Source organism: Calliphora vicina, chromosome 1 (genome assembly GCF_958450345.1).
Source record: "Calliphora vicina chromosome 1, idCalVici1.1, whole genome shotgun sequence".
Lineage (NCBI taxonomy): Eukaryota > Metazoa > Arthropoda > Insecta > Diptera > Calliphoridae > Calliphora > Calliphora vicina.
Window position 1 is genome coordinate 138,156,652 of NC_088780.1, and position 20,631 is coordinate 138,177,282.

Below are 20,631 nucleotides of genomic sequence, written 5' to 3' on the forward strand. Positions count from 1 at the left end.
GAAAACATTTTTTTATCAGAAAATGTTGCAAAAAACTTAAAAATATAAATATTAAATAAAATATGCACTCAAAACGAAAAATATGTTCTTATAATATACAAAATATGCTCTTAAATATAATTGGTTATTGTAAGATTTCAATGTTTTATTAAAAAAAAATTAAATTGCCTAATGCTTTAAACTTTTTTTTGTATTGCATTAAAAATGCGGGATTTACATATAATTCAATTCATATAATCTGGATATTCTAGATCTAAGCGAAACAGGATGGTTAAATAATGGCTCCAGGAAACTTCCATCCGTACATACTTTTATATACTCAGTAGAGAGTCCCTTAGAATTAAATTTTTTGAAATGTTGAAACGGTACCCGCAGAAAACTTTCGTAATGACTTTACTTCTTATAAAGTGAATCAGGGAGGATGTCTTTAATTTAGAAAATAGTGGTAGTGCAAATTGTGATTTATTAAGTCCTTTATTAATTGCACAAATTGCGATAGCAAATTTATTTGCAAATTTTTAATTTTTTCTTTCTATAAGAGAATGGCTTGAGTCGTCTTTTGTTGAGGAATTATTTTTTTTCTAGGTTTAAATATGGTATAGAACAATTTTATATTTTCATTTTCTTTTTTTGAATCACATTCTGCGACATAAAGCTGTTAAATTTCCTGATAGGTGAAATAATCCGATTCAGAAGCGAATTTGATACTTGTAAAATATAAACGCATAGGTACAGCTGCGCAGAGAGATTAACCTTTTATTATTGTCATGGTGATAACCATGAGTTAGAAATCGTTATAAATCCGTTATTTGCAATTATATCCCCCCTGACATTTTGAGGCAAGGCATATGACATATGTCTACCGGAATAAACAAAAAAATCCAATTTAAAAAAAAAATGAGTTACGCCTTTTTTTATTAAGCCATCGATATATTCCATACCTAAATAAAGGACATCTAAAGCTTTAAAGTCCGAAAAGGTTTTTTTTTTTTGCAATAACTACTAATGAAATCTCTCTAACTCAGTTTTGAAAAAATCATAAATAACAATGTTCAACAAATTGAGAGTTTTTGATTGGAACAGACCAGCGACCCTATAATTCTGAAAGGGCATGTTGAGTAGATCATTTTTTTAGAATAAACTTATAGTCCAGCTGGTCTGAATTTTTTTTAAAGTGGGTCAAAGTTTTAATTTTTTGATCGACGGTAGCATTATACTAACTGAAAAAAATGCTGTAAGTTAATATCTGAGAGAATTCTTATTGTCAGAGTTATATTGTGGAATTTTATGGGGATCATTTTTGTGGAAGATCTTAACAATCTTTAAAATATGGCCATTTTTTCATGTTCCAACTTTAGATGCGTGTAACTTTTTATAGGGATGAGATAACTGTTAGCATGTTAATTTTATTGTTTTCGAAATTTTATAGCAAATATAGATATAAAACCTGAAAAAAATTATTAATTTTTAGAAATTATTGTTCTCTTATAATATTAGATGCAAAATTATGAAAATTTCATCGGAAGGATATTCATAATTCCAAGACATCAATATTTCAATATCCTGTATAACATCTAATTTTTTTTTTAAAAAATTCGTAAAAATCGTTTTTTATTTTGAAACCAAGCATTAATTTTTTTAAAAAATAGTGCAATATGGTATATATTTTCTAAATTCGGAAGGACGGATGGACGGACATTTTAAAATGTTGATAGCCTTATAGTTCAGCTGTAATATTAGAAACAGAAGCTCATATTACTATCTCAACCTAAGAATATGTAGGTTATATTCAATTATTGAGTTACTTACATTTACGGTAAAAATGTATTATTTATGGATGCCATCAGAAACAATTTTTTTTTAACGTTCTAGTCAAAACGGACAAATAATGATTTCACATTATAATAAATAAGAGATAGGCATTAGATAAAATTAAAATTTATTAACATGTTTTCTTTCAAAATTAAATCAAACTTTGGCATTTTTTTTGATTTCAGAAAAAAAACGTACAACATCAAGAACCAAATAAAGACCTATTAATACACTTTATGCCATTAAACTACTTTTGTTAAATAACGCAATATTTCTTAGGTATTTGAAAGAAACGGTATAATTTTATAAAAATACCAAAAATCTGGAGCTATTTCCGCAAACCATCAAATTGAAAATTTACGAAATGGTAATTTATACATTTAAACAAAAACAAAATTTTAATAGTTTTCATACGAAAGGCCAACTAATGCTTATATTTTCTTATAGATAATAGTTAAGGCTATTCTATAGTAAAACATAATCAAAATAGATTAACATATATTATACTAATATTCCAACAAAGTTTTAGAATTTCAGGATTACAAAAAAAAAAATGTTAATTATTAAAAATTGCGCAGATAAAACTATTAAACCGTTTTTGACATAAACAGTAATTTTCCATAATTCCACATTCATATTCTTTCATTTGCAACCAATCGCGAGTTTATACCTTTTAAAACGAACTTTTAACAATTATTTTAGTTAACCATAAAAAACATATATTTTTCTCCATAAAATTTATGTTGAAAATGTACTAACTTTAGCGACATCTAGTGACGACAAAAAGAGATATTTATAAAAAAGTCTTTTTTTTTGCGAATAAGTTATTTAGTTGTCCATTGAAAAATATAAATTTCATTAACATCAAAGACATGATCTTGTTTTTGATTTTTGTCCATTGAACAAAGCACTGTGCGCCATATCTAAAAAACCAAAAAAAGATCGAGCAGAATTAAAAAAATAAATAAATAAACCTAAATATCTCTTGAAATAAAAGAGATAACTTACATATATTTACATATTTTTTGTAGATCTCCTTATGGACTATTTAAATTTTAAATTTCAGCTCATTCGGATCATACTTGATTTTTTGGAGATATTTATAAAAAATGTGAGACCCGATATGACGTGTAATTTTACTAATTAAGCGTAAAAGGGTCCATTTACAACTTTTGTGTCTTTGGTGACCCCCAATGATTTTTTTTAATGAAAACCTACTTGTGTAAAGCATCTATTTGCATTTCTGATATGTATCCTTCAATCTGGGCAGATCGCTTCACCCAAGCTCTACAGCCCGAAAAGTAGTGGACTCATGAATTCAAAGGGACGACCTGTACCCATTCAAAAATTGTCGCTTCATATCAGACTCGAACATTAAAAGGCCAAGGCCCAAATAATGCTTCGTCCCATATTGACTAGAAGCAAACCAGTCGAGCGATTAGCAAGACCGAATACGGTTTTCCTTACTAATTGTATTTAGACACATTTTACGCCAAAATTTTCGTACAATATTTAAATCCTTAAATGTCCTTTTTGTTAAACCCTAAAGAGAGGAGATAGGGGGTTAAGATCTTCCACAAAAATGATCGCCATAAAATTCCACAATATAACTCTGACAATAAGAATTCTCTCAGATATTAACTTACAACATTTTTTCAGTTAGTATAATTCTACCTTCGATCAAAAAATTAAAACTTTGACCCACTGTAAAAAAAAATTCAGACCAGCTGGACTATAAGTTTATTCTACAAAAATTATCTACTTAACATGCCCTTTCAGAATTATAGGGTCGGTATTCTGTTCCAAAAATGCTGTTGGACAGTGTAATTAATTATTACTTACAGTTTGAAATAAAGCCATAATTATTAACACTTCTATTTGTCACTGTATAAAACACGAAAATGTTCTGTTTGTTTTTTTTTTAATAAAAAGGACACATTCTGGTTTGAACGTTACATTGTATCTGAACAATGTTTTCCAGAATGTTTTAAGTGGTTTGAGGGTATAAATATTTATGTTACATTTTCTGCCAGCATTTAGGCAGCTAATGCCAAAACTAAAATCAATTTGAACTAGATAAAATCATTTAGATTAAGATTAAAACATTAAGTTACGAAGGTTGTTTTATATTGTTGCTGTTTGTTGTTGCTGGTGCTGTTGCTATTGTTGCCGTTACATTCGCTTGTTTTTTTTTGTATTTTGTAGTTTCAAACATTCTATTGGTAACGCCTTTTGTGACATCACCTATGACTTTGTTGGCATCGAAAAAGGTTGCAAATAGAATTTAGAACATTATTATTTTTTATAATAAATGAAGTTTCATTTTAATGTGTTTTTAAGAATTTAATATAAATAGATTGTTACAAGTGTGTTATGTTTTAAGATAAGTGAAAATATGTTTTTTGTAGATATTTTCTTTAGATAATTATATTGTTTTGGTCTGGTGAAATTTGAAAGTTTTCGAAGAGGGTTGTGAATGTATTTATATGTTTTAAGCAAGTGTAAAATACAGATGAATTGTTTAAATTGTTAAATATTAGAAAATATTGGACCAGAATTAGAAAGAAAGAAAGAGTCTAACGGGGTCAAGTCGCACGATATCATGCCCTCAAATCGCTTGTGCAGAATGTTCAATGTGGAATGAGCTGTATGTCATCTAATGTCTTTGGTGTCTATATCATCCAATTCATGAAAAAAGAAATTGGCAATCATCGAACTATAATGCTCGCCGTTGATGGCCGTATTTCTCAAAGAAATATTGACCGATAACGCCACCAAACCAAATTTGGGTTGCGCTTATGGATATCATGTGGGTTGGTGTCTTCACAAATTCGACAATTTTGTTTGTTAAGGTACCCATTCATCCACAAATGTGACTAATCATAATATGGGCGAAGTGCACGGAATGTTGCTCGAACAAAACACTAATTTTGATAACAAAATTTTTTCATTTACTCGTGCTGTTAAACGCCATATCCGGCCATGATGATTAGACAAAACAAAGAGAATAAATACCAGGCAATTTGCTAGATATAGCTTTAACAATAAGGCAGCTAGCAACTGCTAAAGTTCGGAATTCCATATTGGACAACCCTTTATTTTGTATATAGTTTTCTTTCTGTATTTTTGTTTTTATAAAATACAATCAGTCTGCTAATTTTTCTACTAGTTTTACAATTTGTAAAATAGCTAAAGCAAGCTATCAAATGAATGTACTCAATGTGAGAGGGCTTTGAAGTGGCCGCTAATAAATTGTAATTACTTTTTAAATATTGTTTATTTTTCATTAAAATCTTGTCGTGTGTATTGTTAAATTTTATTTAATTAGTAGTTTGTTAAAGTAGAGCAAATGATAAAACACGACACTACTTCACCCAAACATTAAAATACTTACTCATACATGTGTGAACATATGGCCTGTTTGTTTACACTGGCCCAAATAATTTACTATAGTTAATTTAAATTTACTCATGTACTAACATGCAGTAAACAATAATAGTAACCCAAATAATCACATATGTATACAAACTAGGGTGGCCCTTATTTTGCACTTTTTAATTTGTTGATGCTTCCAAGGGTTAATATAGTTCTCCGTTATCTAAAAATTAAATGTTCAAGCTTTTTAAAAAAAAAATTAAAAATTAAATTTTGAAACAAATTTTAACACCATCTTTAAATGCAAATAAAACTGGTTTTAAACCTTCGATTTGAATCATTTAGCTTTCTGTCCTTAGTTTGGAGGCTTTACTATTCCGATCTGATTTTTAAAATGATATTTCTAATGATATTCCTAAGGCAAACAAGCTTTAAAAACAATGCAAAAAAAGCTTTTGTAAAAAACAACATTATGCCCATTTAAATATAAACAAAAATTCTGCTCTTTAATTTAGCTTCAGAAAGTATTGAAAAATGTATAGCAAAAAGCAAAAATATAATCCGCTTTATTCAGTATAGTCTTCCCAAAACAATGGCTAATTGCATGCAAAATACTTTTTTCTTTTTTTCCTTCTAAGGTCGCCTTTATTCGACAGAACTTTTCTCATTTTATTATGTTTTTATTATATCTTGAATGAAACTACAATAATTCTGTGTTTTTTTGGTTGATTTTGCATTCATATGGTTGATATTAGGGTATTCATTCGACTAATGATCGTTCGATTAATCGAATAATTTTTTACGAATAGTTATTCGAACAATTTAAAAATGGCCATTTTCGAATAACGAATAATTCGAACAATTTTATGTAGAATAATCGGATAAAACGAATAAATGTTTATATTTATATATTTAAAGTTATTAAATTGCTTAAAATTGTTCATAATTTCAAATTTAAATAAGTAATAATGACTCAAATTGTATTGTTTCTGAAATTTGACAAATAACTAAAGACTAAGGGACTTTCGATCACTGTAGATGAGTCTTCCGATAGCTCCTTCCATAAATATATAAATATTACTGCAAGAAGTTACAATTCTAAAAACAAATCTTTTAAAATGTTTAACTTAGGACATGAACCAATGAAAATAAAAGGTACCGAATAAAATATTTGTTATTTAGCTGGCGAAATATTAGAGGAATCGCAATTAATAATCAAAATTTTAACTTAGATTAAAGTGGATTTGTATGTGACGGATAATGTGATTTTGAAACGGTCGTTGAAAGTGATATTGAGGATGACATTTATACTGATTACATTGAAATAGATGAAGGCCATGATCTTAAAATATATGTATATAAGTGATGTTATTAACCGCGTACGTAAGTATTGCAAAATATTTAATAAATCGAATGATAAACACAAATATTGCAAACTAACGTTCTGTTGCAAGAAAAGCATGGAGTTCGTCTTATACATGTTTTGAACATCTTTGTCTACCATGGTAATAAACTTTTTGCGTATTTGTAAGTGCGTCAATCATGCACTGCCTGACTTCAAATTAGCCACATTCACTGACTATGATATCAAACTTTGGACAGATTCCTCTTATTGCGTAATTAACCAAGACCACTTTATTAAGCAAAGATTCGGCAACTTGATGTATAATACAATTTGTTATAAATAATTTAGAAGTAGTAAATAATTAATTTACTAAAGAATTAGTTACTCAATTTAAAACACGAATTAATGAACGATATAAAAAAGTTCTTAATACGTTTATATTGTAGTTATTTGAATTCATGTCCAACTAGCTACATTTTTTCAAAGCATAGCTCCAAAACGGAAACTAAAGGGTTTGTTTTGTGGATTGTTCGGGTGTTAATCTGATCAGAATATTTCTGTTGAAAATTTAATGAAGGCCTTTGATTTTTAATGTTTTAAACATTATCAATACTTGAATTGTTAACAATTACGTTATTTTTTGTTTTTCTTTAACAATATTCTTTACATTCTTTAAATTTTAAAAAAATTTAAATTATTCGAATAATTCGATTAATTTTAAACTTGTAATCGAATTATTCGAACAAGTACTGGTGTCTTTGGTCCGATTCTGGATATTTGCTTGAAGCTAATATATACATATATTATATATCAATGTGTAGGAAATTCTGTCTTCATTTCAAGAATATATACAATTTATAAGAATTCAAAAATTTATAGAAGACTTTTTGCAAAAATATGGGAAAAATTTTTAATATGGTATTAGGGGGTATTTGTTTTTTCTTGTGTGTATAAAATCAAAAGTAGCTGACAGTTATTTTGTTAGGAACTTTGTTTTCTATGTGCGTAGAAAAAGTGGATAGTGTAGCTGAATTTTCCAATATTTGATACCATTTTAAAAAACTAAAATTTCGAAATTTGTATACAATCTTTTTTCCCCAAAAAAAAAATTATACTTCTGAAACCACAGCGCAGATTAGAAAAACGTTTGAGTCTTACTTAAAGGTAATTTTATTGCGGAATTTCGGTTTTTTAGTTTATTCAATAAGCTAAACAGTTTTTGAGTTACGCGAATATATGTTGTGCAACCTCCTCCATTTTCGAATTAACGGTATATCTCGAAAACAAGAGTTAATGCAAAATACGGTTGGCACCAATGGATTCAGCCCGAATTAGTTTAACCTCCCGGGTGCCCTATTTGACATAAAAAAGTGTCAAATTCGTGCACAGTGTTCTTAATACCAAAATTGTGATGTGCATGTTATTAACTAACGTTGCGGTTTCGCAACAGTTCACCACGCCCAACATGGCCACCCGATTTTTTTCATTTTCGGTTTCAGTAATCAGGAGGTTAATAGGAAGCAGCATACCAAAATTTGTAAAGAAAAGATAAACGATTTCGGGTAGTGGTACAAGATGGGTTAAAAGTATTTTTTTAGTTCATTTTTCTATAGATGCTTAAATGTACAACATAAACATTTTCTAATATAGAGTAAGTTCAGGTAATGTGGTATAGCTGCTTTTCTCTAAGTAGCGGCATATGAGTAGCGGTACCACGCTTAAGAGTTTTATGATCTCAGAAAATTCACATTGGGTGAGTGCACTTCATTTCTGTAGGTCATATTAATAGTCAGTTGTAAAAAATCAGCATTATCTTATGGTAGACTTTTTTTGTGATCTGTTAAAAATTAATTTTTTGCTACAATCACGTGTTTTAAACTTTATTAATTTAATTTTAAAGTCAAGTGGGAATATTTTACTATTGAAGAACATATGTGACAGTATAGTATATTTAGTGTATATGTTTAATTTTATAATAATTGTCAAGCAAATAATGTGAAGTATGAAAATGGGCAGCGGAAGATTTGAAGAACGCTATCTGAGCTATTACAAATGGAAATTTTTTTCGTATCAGTCATTCAATGTCTCCTACGAAGTGAAGAATGTATTGAGGAGCTTCTGGTAAGCTTGGTCAGCCTCCAACTATAACCGCATCCATTAAAGATGATTTAAATAAAACGCAACTCATTTACAAATTAAAATACTATGTATCGGTTATGCGGTTTGGTATACAATATTAAAAGAACATGTTGTACCAAATTACCCGCCAATTTTTTCAATGGCTTGTTTATGGGTGTTTTCTCTTTTTCCTAAATTTTTCTGAAACTTGAACTTAAAAGACTTTTTTACTTTCATGGATGTAAACCTAACACTTTTAGTAAAACACCAGCTGAAAACTGTTCTAATCGAATTAAGATTATAAAAATTATAGTCAAATAAAAACAAGTAAGAAAGTATGGTCGGTCAAGCCTGACCATATAATACCCTACACCAAGTAAATGAGTAAAAATATTTTTCTTTTAAAATATCAATAATTTATATTTTTGAGTGATTTTCGGAAGTGGGCCTTATATGGGAGCTATGACCAATTATGGACCGATCACCATAAAATTAGGTCTTGTGATTTATGTCTACATTAAAGTTAACTATGTTGAATTTTGTGTGTATACCAACATTTTTAAGCGATTTATGCACGTTAAAGTGATTTTCGGAAGCGGGTCTATATGGGAGCTATGACTAATTATGGACCGATCGTAACAAAATTTGGTGACATGAATTTTGTATATATAAAACTTAATTGGAGCGAAATTTGTGTAGATACATAGATAAATTAAACATTTATGACCGATAAAGTCCAATTTCGAGGGGACATTTGTATGGGAGCTAGGTGAAATAATGTACGGATTTCAGCCAGTTTCAATAGGCTTAGTCCTGGGGCCGAAAAAGTAATATGATTCTAGTCGATCCGTATACTTTAAGGTGGGTGTTAGACTAATATTTTTGGGCGTTACAAACATCTGCACAAACGCATAATACCCTCCCCACTATGGTGGTGTAGGGTATAAATAGGTGTACCACATTACCCGAACTTACTCTAGTGACTTCAATATAATTTGCTACCATAAAAATAAAATTTTATATGCCAAGCTTTTAACCTTGGGTCTTTAAATTTTAACCATATTGATTAAACACATACCATTTCATGTCCTTTCAACATATCCATTTTTAATTCATTTGAATTTCAAAAAGATCGCGATTTTATTCAAGATCTAAAAAGTATATTATTTTTGTGGCAACACAAATTTATATTGTGAAACAAATTTCATATCTATATATATAAAAATGAAATGGTCCATGTATGTAATGTCATCACGTGAGAACGGCTGGAGCGATTTGGCTGATTTTTTTTTATTCGATTCGAAATTTTCAGGAGCTGGTTTGTAAAGAAAAAAAATTAAAAATTGTGAGTCCAGTCAACTGTAATAAAAAAGCCCCTAAAGTATGCAGAACAAATTTAAATATTTTATTTGCAAATAAATAAGAACAGACAGGGTTGGAGAAACTTGACGAACTAACATTTGGAAATACTACCGGGCGAAGCCGGGGTGGTCAACTAGTATTTTATATTTTTTAATCATTTTTGATTAGTGGTCTATATTTGATATATTGCATAGTTTTGACCCCAGAAAATGTGTTACGAAATTAATTGTTAAGAAATTATTTAAACAAATTTGTGACTAAAAGCTAAGTTTCACGAAGTCCAACAATTTGAAATCGGTATCCACGCTAAACCTTAATAGGGTACAGTAGTCAAAATTTGCAGTTTTAATCATCTTTTCGAGATTATTGGATTTTTTTAAATTTTATGCTACGGTGTTAATGATTTTTTTTCTTCTTTTAATTTTTTTTGTTTAAAATATTGCTAATTTGACTCAAGACTTCAAATAGAATCTCTTCTAAACCTTATCAGATTTTCCTTTTATTTTATCATTTAAAATGTTTGGAGCATCGAAAATTATAAAATGGAAAATTAAGGGCCATCCTAATACCCACGCATACCAACTGATAATCTGAAACTACTGCAATACAAGCACTCTTACATACATATGTACCTATGATTATGTGAATAAATGTAACTTAAGTGAAATCCAGTGAATCAAATACCGCGATGCTTAACACGCTTATACAAACACTGTTTACGTGGCAAAATGATAAATTGGGTTCTGTAAACAAAACACTACATATAAATGTTTTCTGATGTTGATATTTATGTATATGAGTACAACCAATAGTAGAATAAGTTTCCTTATAAAACTAACATTCAAATATAGTATAACTATTAACTAAATTTAATAACTTGTATGATGCTAAATATTCAACTATTTAGTTAGTTTCTATTAAACAACAAAAGCTGACTAATTTGTCTGATATCTATATCTGCACATAAAAGTAGACATTGCCAATGTATATTGCACATACTACACATACATTTTTTTATAAAAATATGTGTTATTCATTAAGTTTAATAGACATCTACCGACGTTTAGGGATTTGATACTGACTTTCACAATACCAAAATTATAAATGAGCTATGGGAGATTATTTTCGTTTTATTTGTTAGCGGCCAAAAAAAAAAATAGTAACTAAAAAACCTCCATCATATCTATAAACCCTCTGTCATATTCGTATAATAAGGCCTTTACTTAGGTTGACATCTTTTAACAAAAAAACTCATCAAAATTATCATTGGGGAATAAAAAGTAATCAAAATATCTTTATTTTTTGCCTATATTTAATAAACAAATAATGCCAAAAATAATAAAAAAGAATTGCATTATGAGCTATTTATTTTAAGAAGGCAACTGGTAAAGTTATATTAATTAATTTTTATTTCAACATTAGTTCAACTGGTTAGTTAACTGTGAAAGCAACTTATATCTAACAGTAAATTCAGGTAAATTTATGAAAATAATTTATTTTAGTAACAAAACCATTTTTTATAAATGTTGTTGGTTCCATTTAAATGAAGATAGTGATCAATAAAAATATAAAGTTGTGATATAAGTATGAAGTATACTTAATATACAATAGTGCATATTGCTATAAACGCACTTAATTATACCCTACACCACCATAGTGGGTAGGGTATTATGCATTTGTGCAGATGTTTGTAACGCCCAAAAATATTAGTCTAACACCCACCTTAAAGTATACCGATCGACTTAGAATCACTTTCTGAGTCGATTAAGCGATGTCCGTCCGTCCGTCTGGTCGGCTGGCTGGCTGGCTGGCTGGCTGTCCATGTAAACCTTGTGCGCAGAGTACAGGTCGCAATTTTGAAGATATTTCGATGAAATTTGACACATATTATTTTTTCAGCTCAAGGACCAAGCCTATTGAAACTGGCTGAAATCGGTCCATTATTTCACCTAGCCCCCATACAAATGTCCTCCCGAAATTGGACTTTATCGGTCATAAATGTTTAATTTATATATGTATCTCCACAAATTCCGCTCCAAATAAGTTTTATATACACAAAATTCATGTCACCAAATTTTGTTACGATCGGTCCATAATTAGTCATAGCACCCATATAGACCCGCTTCCGAAAATCACTTTAACGTGCATAAATCGCTTAAAAATGTTGGTAAACACACAAAATTCAACATAGTTAACTTTAATATAGACATAAATCACACGACCTAATTTCATGGTGATCGGTCCATAATTGGTCATAGCCCCCATATAAGGCCCAGTTCCGAAAATCACTCAAAAATATAAATTAATGAAATTTTAAAAGAAAAAATTTTTTTGCTCTTTTACTTAGTGTAGGGTATTATATGGTCGGGCTTGACCGACCATACTTTCTTACTTGTTTTTTTCTGTATTTTTGTTATATCTTTGTTGTTCTTATCCAAAATCAAAATTTAACTTTTTTAATGAGAGACAACGGTACTTTTTGAAAGAAATTTAGTTTTATTTTCTTAGTGTGAATAGTGCGATTTATAACGAACTTTTGGAAGATGCTCTTCTCTCATTTGTGGATGAAAAAATGGATGGAGATTGCATATTCCAACAAGATAATGCTGCAATCCATGTTTCTAAGCAACCGAAATCTTGATTTAATAAACATATCATTCCTCTGTTGGACTGGCCGGCTTGTAGTCCGGACTTAAACCCAATGGATAACTTGTGGGGATATATGGCCCGTAAAGTTTATGCAAATAATTTCCAGAATGAAAGCATAATGACCGTGACAGAGCTGAAACTAAGAATTAAACAAGTCTGGGAGGAAATTGATTTCAATCTGCTTAAAAAATTAGTGGAATCAATGCCTGACCGTATTTTTGAAACAATCCATAACAAAGGATCATATACACATTATTAATAATGCTACAGTGGCCCATAAATTAAAGTGCGTTTATAGGAAAATACCCATAAAAATGGCTGTTAATCTCGAAAATTAAGTAAAAAAAAATAAATAAAGTACAAATGAATTTTTTTTGTAAACAATATTTTAAGTGAAGTCTTACATAATTTAATAAACAAATTTGTAGCCCCCTAAATATGTTCATGTTTAATTTTTAAAATCTTTTTTTAAAAAAAGTAGTGTACGTTTATATAGTTATTTGAAATTTTTTCTATGAAACCAATTTTGGTTTGCACAGTGTTTTAAAGATAATTTTATATAGACAGAAACGTGATATTACTTATTAAAATCGGTTTATATTTGCAAAAGTTATTAAAATTTTTCGAAAAAAAATTTACCTTGTAAATTAAAAATTTTAGAAATATTTGTTTTATAGTTTTTTTCTATTCATATGCACTGGGGGAGAAAATACTAAAAAATGTATTAATGAAAACTTGAATAACTTCTACAGTTTTCATCTGATTTGAAAAATTATACCATGTCCTGTTAAGAACTAAATTTTCTTTATACATTGATATACATTTTTATAACCTATCATATTCAAATAATCAATGAAAAGCGACTAAAATCAAAAAAGTTGATAAATTTTGTTTTGGTTTTAGATATTCTTAACAAAACTATGCTTATAACTTACAAATGTATCGATAAATGCATGTCATTTGAAAGTGTAATCAGTGTTCTTTCCAAGCACGTTAAAATCGGACAAAAACTGGTTGAGTCACAGTCGATAAGTTGACGAACATTACTGTATTTTTTTCATATAATCTGTGTCTCCTCTCACCTTGCTCATATTTACATCCTGGTTCCAACATGTAAAGAAGTTTGAAAAATGATTTAAAGTCCATTGGAACATTGCGTTTAAAAAGCTATAATTTAAATCAAATTAGTAAGTAACAAGTGTTTTGGAATTTTTTACAATAATATTGGTTTAAAAATTTTTATTTTAAGTGAAAATTTACAAAAAATGCCACCAAAAAAAAAAGATTGGTAAAAACGCAACTAAAACAGCGACAGAACGCTAATCACGTCTTAAGGAAAATCGGGAAAGATCATCTACGTCTAGAGAAGCGGAAACAGAAAGACAACGCGAATCACGTCTTCAGGAAAATTGGAAATGGCCATCAACGTCTAGAGTCGGGAAAAATGGAAAGAGAATTACGGCTTCAGCAAATGCGTCGCAGTGCATCTTCATCGATTGCCGCAGAAACACCCCATCAGCGTATCGAAAGAGTACAAGCCAATATCTTCCGAATGGCTCAATCAAAAGAAAGAATCGATTAAATATTGATGACTACACTAATGACAAGGACGTACTGATTGGCGCAATAAACAAACTTTGCTTACAGTGTTTTGAAGTTGACTAAGGAATTACCAGGAATGTGTAATGGCAAAGTTATTCTGCCACCAATTCTAATTTACTTTTCCGGCACCACTCCGATTTCCAAGCACTTCCTTCAAAATATCCGAAGGTATAATTCGCGATTTCAGTTTACGTCCTTCGGAGCAACTAATATCGTAACAAACGACGGCTTCATGCTCACTTTTAAAGTTCAATGCCAAATGTATCGCAGAATTGGATTATTGTTTCCGCTTTCTACTGATGGTGCGAAATTCCTTCAAATTTAATTCGCGGGAAATGAAGCCAAAGATGCGGAACGCTTGAGAGGAACGTTCGTGTGCATTTGCTGCAATATCCTTCTGCTGAAACATTCTCAAAACAATTGTTAGACATAGGAATTTTAAAAATTCCCATCGCTCCCGCCACAAATGAGATTTTATTCCAGCCGAACTTCTGCCAAATGCAAATGAATATTTAAGCTGTTGTCGACAAGTGATTCCCAAGTCTTACAACCAACAAAAACTCGGATTATGATGTCAAAAAGCTCAATGATTAAATTCAATTGAAATTCGCCATGCAAAACAATGAAATACAAAAAACTTGACACGAAGAACAAATTGACGGTTTGAACGAAGAACAACCCGTCAATTATTCTACTGATGTTTTGAATTCATTGGAACCAGTCGGAATGCCACCACATGTATTAACATATTGAAGGTTGGCACAATAAATAATTTATATATTTGTACTTCCGTTGCCTTAAGAAGAATTCATAAATATAAAGTCGCATCTGCCTTAACCCTTATGCGTGTGACAAAAAAACACCTTTAACGGGGTGACAGGGTACCCGGGTACCAACATACAGAACCTGTGAAGTTACATATAAATGCGAAATATATACTAATGCTCCAGATAATGAAATGCAAAAATAATGTTTAGGTTTAGCCTAATGTCAACTCAATAAATGTGGATTCCCGTTTATATACACAGTACTCAAATAAATTCAGCAAGTAGAAAGACTACTCAGTATTGTGTTGTGAGCGTATGAGTAATATTTTCCATATAATTTGTATGTGGTACCCGGGTGCCCTGTCACCCTATTAAGGGTGTAAAATGAGTATAGATGGAAAATGGATAAAAACCCAATTGGTAAATACCCGGTAAAATGGGTAAATACCCAAGTGTTTACTAAAAATGTGGGTAAAAACTATCTTGAAGATTATGTGGAGCAGAAAAACATTGGATGGTTCAAGAGAATGATTTTTTTCATATAATTTTATAAAGAACAAGAAAAAATTGTATATAGTAGTTGTAAAAAAAAGGCCTGAAGACTTGTGGCTGTTGCTTTCTGTTGATAAGCTCCGAACAATATCGGGCTTAGAAATTAAAAAAATAATAACTCCTTCATTGCGTATATTGTTGCAGCCATTTATACCTCGATGATTTCAACTGTGTATTAATGTCAACTTGCATTTCCATGTAAATTTTATTGAAATATTTATTCGAAATTATTTTCTACTCAGTAATTTATATAAGGGTTGTAAGTCCTGGAAAAATTGTACCCAGAGTGGGTGATTCACAATTGAAAAGGGTGTTCCGGAAACAATAATGGCCTTGGCTAGTTTCTCATTTAGGCTTTCAGTAATTTCTGGGCATGAGTGTGAGAGTGAATTTGAAGAATGTGAAGAACTTACACTATCAGTGCATTCAAATGAATTCGCAGTTAAAAATGTTTCGGTTGCTTTACCAATTTCCCTTATGGCCACACTAGGACATTTTAGACAATTTATTATATGTTTGGACACTTTATTTATATTTGGTCTTCCCATGTTAAAACCTAAAACCTATTTATGTAAATTTGTTGCATTTTACAACTACTAGCACAATAAACACATACCATCTCGCGGAATTACAAATTTTATTCGCCTTTTTGAATGTTTTTTAGTTTCTAATATGAATAAAAATATTTTTAGGTTTGATTAACATTCAGTTTTTGAAAATATTTTGATATTAAAATCATTTTATAAATACCCAAAAAAAGATTAAAAAAGAAACATACCTGGTATTTACCCGATGTATGGGTAAATACCGGGTAGAATCCCATCTATAAAAATGAGCTACCACTCCCTCCCTAGTCGAGACACAAAAGTATCCATTATAAAAAATAAATATGACAAAAAGTTATGAGTTCTCAGAAAGTTTCAAGAGCCTAGGAATTCTGCATATAAAGAAAATTGCAATTAAATTTCAAAAAGTTACCCGGGTATCCGGTCACACATATAAGGGTTAAATACATTCGTTTCTTTTTGTTTAAGGGCGTAGCATGTCAGTGTGCTTATAGATATCTGCTACAACGTTATCATATGACCAACTCATCCGCCGTCACACATTGGGTTGAATCGCATCCAAAGTGACGCTTAACTCAGGCAATAATGTTAGATTTTTTCTATATATTTTTTTTTAAAGATTATGCCTTATTAAGTAAAAAAAATAGAAAAACTTTTAAATAAAAAATTTTATAAAAAAAATTTTCACAAAAGAACAAATTTTCAAGTCCATTGAAAATAAATTTAAAACTGATGTCTTCCGATCGGGACGAAATTTGCATCAAAGATAGTCCTATCGGATAGTAATTTAGACACAATTTTTCAACAAGATCGGTCATGAACTTTCTGAGTTAGAGGGATTCCAAATTTGACACTTTGACCAAACAGGTGTTTTTTCTCATCCCGAATTACCTCACTTTGAGGCATTGAGGCTTCGGCTCGTATTAGTGATATAACTCCAAATTTAAAACTTAAACTTAGCTACACCTCCTCTATAGCCATGGGTAATTTTATTAAAATTGGACAATACGTTTAGAATTTACAGATTTATTTCCATTTTTTTCATTTATTTCCAGTTTTTCATGTTCGCCACAGTGCAGCTCGAGTCTTTTAATAAAATCTTAATTTGAAGAAAAGCGCGCAAAAATACGCAACATTTTTTTGTTTAAATAAAAGCCTAAATGTTGTACTTTTTTTATTATATAATTTAAAAACAAACAACTACAAACATATTTAGTTATTATCCATCAAATATTAAAAATACTCTAAATTTGGAACATTTAGAAAAAAAAAATAAAAATACTTAAAAAAAAAATCTAAATAAAAGATTCTTATTCATATACTCAAATATCTGAAGTTCATGGTTCCATCATAAAAAGTTAGCTTTTAAATGTTTTAAACAAAAAAAAATTATTTTAAGTGTGTTTAATTTCAATTTTTATTACTTTATCTAAAAATACGAACAATTTTTCCACTTTGACAGAATATTGCAAAAAAAGTATGCAACCTAGATAACGATTTTAGCTATTAGTGATGTAGAATTTTGTCTACTTTTACCCTGCATCAAATTTAATAAATAAATATTAATTCTAAAAAATCAATTAAGCGCCACTTTGACCATGATTCAACCCAACGTGCGACGGCTTCATGCTCACTTTTAAAGTTCAATGACAAATGTATCGCAGAATTGGATTATTGTTTCCGCTTTCCACTGATGGTACGAAGTTCCTTCAAATTTAATTCACGGGAAATGAAGCCAAAGATGCGGAAGGCTTGAGAGGAACGTTCGTGTGCATTTGCTGCAAGATCCTTCTGCTGAAACATTCTCAAAACAATTGTTAGACATAGGAATTTTAAAAATTACCATCGCTCCCTCCACCAATGAGATTTTGTTCCAGCCGAACTTCTGCCAAATGCAAATGAATATTTAAGCTGTTGTCGACAAGTCTTACAACCAACAAAAAATCGGGTTATGATGTCAAAAAGCTCAATGATTAAATTCAATTGAAACTGCATGGCGAAACAATGAAATACAAACCAATTGACACGGTAATGAACGAAGAACAAGCCGTCAATAATCCTACTGATGTTTTGAATTCATTGGAACCAGTCGGAATGCCACCACATGTATTAACATTGAAGATTGGCACAATAAATAATTTATATATTTGTACTTCCATGGCTTTAAGAAGAATTCATAAATATAAAGTCCCATTTGCCTTAACCCTTGTGACAAAAAAAAACACCTTTAACGTGGTGACAGGGTACCTGGGTACCAACATACAGAACCTATGAAGTTACATATAAATGCGAAATATATACTAATGCTCCAGATTATGAAATTCAAAAATAATGTTTAGGTTTAGCCTAATGTCAACTCAATAAATGTGGATTCCCGTTTATATACACAGTACTCAAATAAATTCAGCAAGTAGAAAGACTACTCAGTATTGTGTTGTGAGCGTATGAGTAATATTTTCCATATAATTTGTATTTTATGAAATGTAATATGAGTTACCACTCCCTCCCTAGTCGATACACAAAAGTATCCATTATAAAAAATAAATTTGACAAAAAGTTATGAGTTCTCAGGTAGTTTCAAGAGCAAGAGTACAAAGAAAGTTGCAATTACATTTCAAAAAGTTACCCGGGTACCCTTTCACACATGTAAGGGTTAAATACATTCGTTTCTTTTTGTTTAAGGGCGTAGCATGGCAGTGTCAGGTCGGGCGAGTCCGTGTTAGTTTTGTCCGACACTGTATATTAAAATGGAGATTGAGAAGGAACATAAAACAGATGTTGTCAAAAGGCCATCAACGAGTTTAGCTAGTTCTTTGTGAATTACGAAACCAATTTAACATACATAAATGTAATTTTTAAAGATGTGTCACTTGTACCAAAAACGATAAAGAATTTTTGTTGCCTTTACATATTTACCCCCAGTCACTTGAGCCAAACCTTAATACATACTTTTAACTTGGCTATTACTAATTACTGAACGAGCTGAGACTCTAAATAAAAACAATGTTTTTCAAAAGTGCAATATTTTAACCATAATTTTTATGATTTCGTTTATTATTTTTTGTCATTTTACGATTTCAAAAATACACCTTTTAAGAAACATAAACAACTAAAAGTAATGTACAGCAGGACTGACTAACTGACTAACATACATAGATAATTTAATGGATGGTTTCGGTAGGCTTGTTATTAACATTTGTACGTTAGTAATACCTCATCACATTACATAATTATATACTAAAAACAGATAAACATACATACACTCTTATATGTATGTAAGTAATAATGTATGTAGTTAGATAGATGTTCGTATGTTAAGTACTAACACACATTACTTGTAACATTCATTTACTTAATTACTTTAGGGATTATTATCAACGTCATGATCATTATTATTCTTAAAATAATAATTATTATTGTACTCGCAATGTATGTATTTAGTACGAACGTTGTCATTCAAAAATAGTAGCAGCGACAGCAACAACAACAGTTAAAATTGTATGCAACACGTTTTCACATTTTCAATTAAGTTTATTACTTGAGAAAAAAAAAACGACAACAGCTACAACAAAATATGAGCAGGCTAAAGTTGAATTTATTAATTTTTATAAGAGCAATTTTGTGTAAATATCAAATGAAAGTTAGAAAAGCAACAAATACAAAAACCTATGAAACTCATCAAATACTAACGCAGACCTATAAACATATACAAACGTACATACCATGTTACTTTACTAACACGCATACGTCATGCATATGTGGCTTGTTGCTTTTATTTTTGTTGTTGTTGTAGTTTGAATAGTACCTACCACAAAAATTAAAGGTTTTTAACTAAATGACTTTTTGTTGTTAACGGTTGCTAACAAAACAAAAGCAATGTAGCGTGCGTTATACATTAAATTCATTTTCGCTCACACAAACACACACGCTCTTAAATATAACATTGTTAATTTATGAATATCAAAGTATGTATATATGTTTTATGTAAATCCATTTGTATGAGTATAAGTAATTATGAAAAAAAAAAACACATTCGTTTCAATTTATTTTCTTGTACTCATATCGGGGATGCAATACAGGAATTACTAAATGTTTCAGCAATAATCAAACAATTGTACGTTTTTGAAACAGTAACAAACTAAAACTATTACAATTTATTGAACACCAGCTGAACTCGGTCCGCGTTGCTGGCCCTTACGATCTTGATTCTAATTGAGGCATTTCGATATTGATTCTAATATACAGTGTCGCACAAAACAAAAGCACGGACTGATCTGACCTGATTTCGCACCCGAAACACTTATTATCTGTAGCCAAATGACGGCGGATGTAGCAGATTTCTATAAGTACAGGGCCATTTAATGCAATGGAATGGAATTTATTTAAGGCAAATGGGATAATATATTTATGAATTATCTTAAGGCCAGGGGATATACAAATTATTTAGTATGTCAACTCGGGAGCAAGCCATATACAATTTACC

The 20,631-nt window shown here is 30.1% G+C and overlaps 1 non-coding gene across 1 annotated transcript; it reads right to left on the bottom strand.

The window, feature by feature from the left end:
- Positions 1-3,075: 3,075 nt before the first annotated feature.
- LOC135949628 (U12 minor spliceosomal RNA) lies at positions 3,076-3,296 on the bottom strand. The gene has a single exon (XR_010575879.1). It is a non-coding gene; the product is annotated as a U12 minor spliceosomal RNA (small nuclear RNA).
- Positions 3,297-20,631: the final 17,335 nt, after the last annotated feature.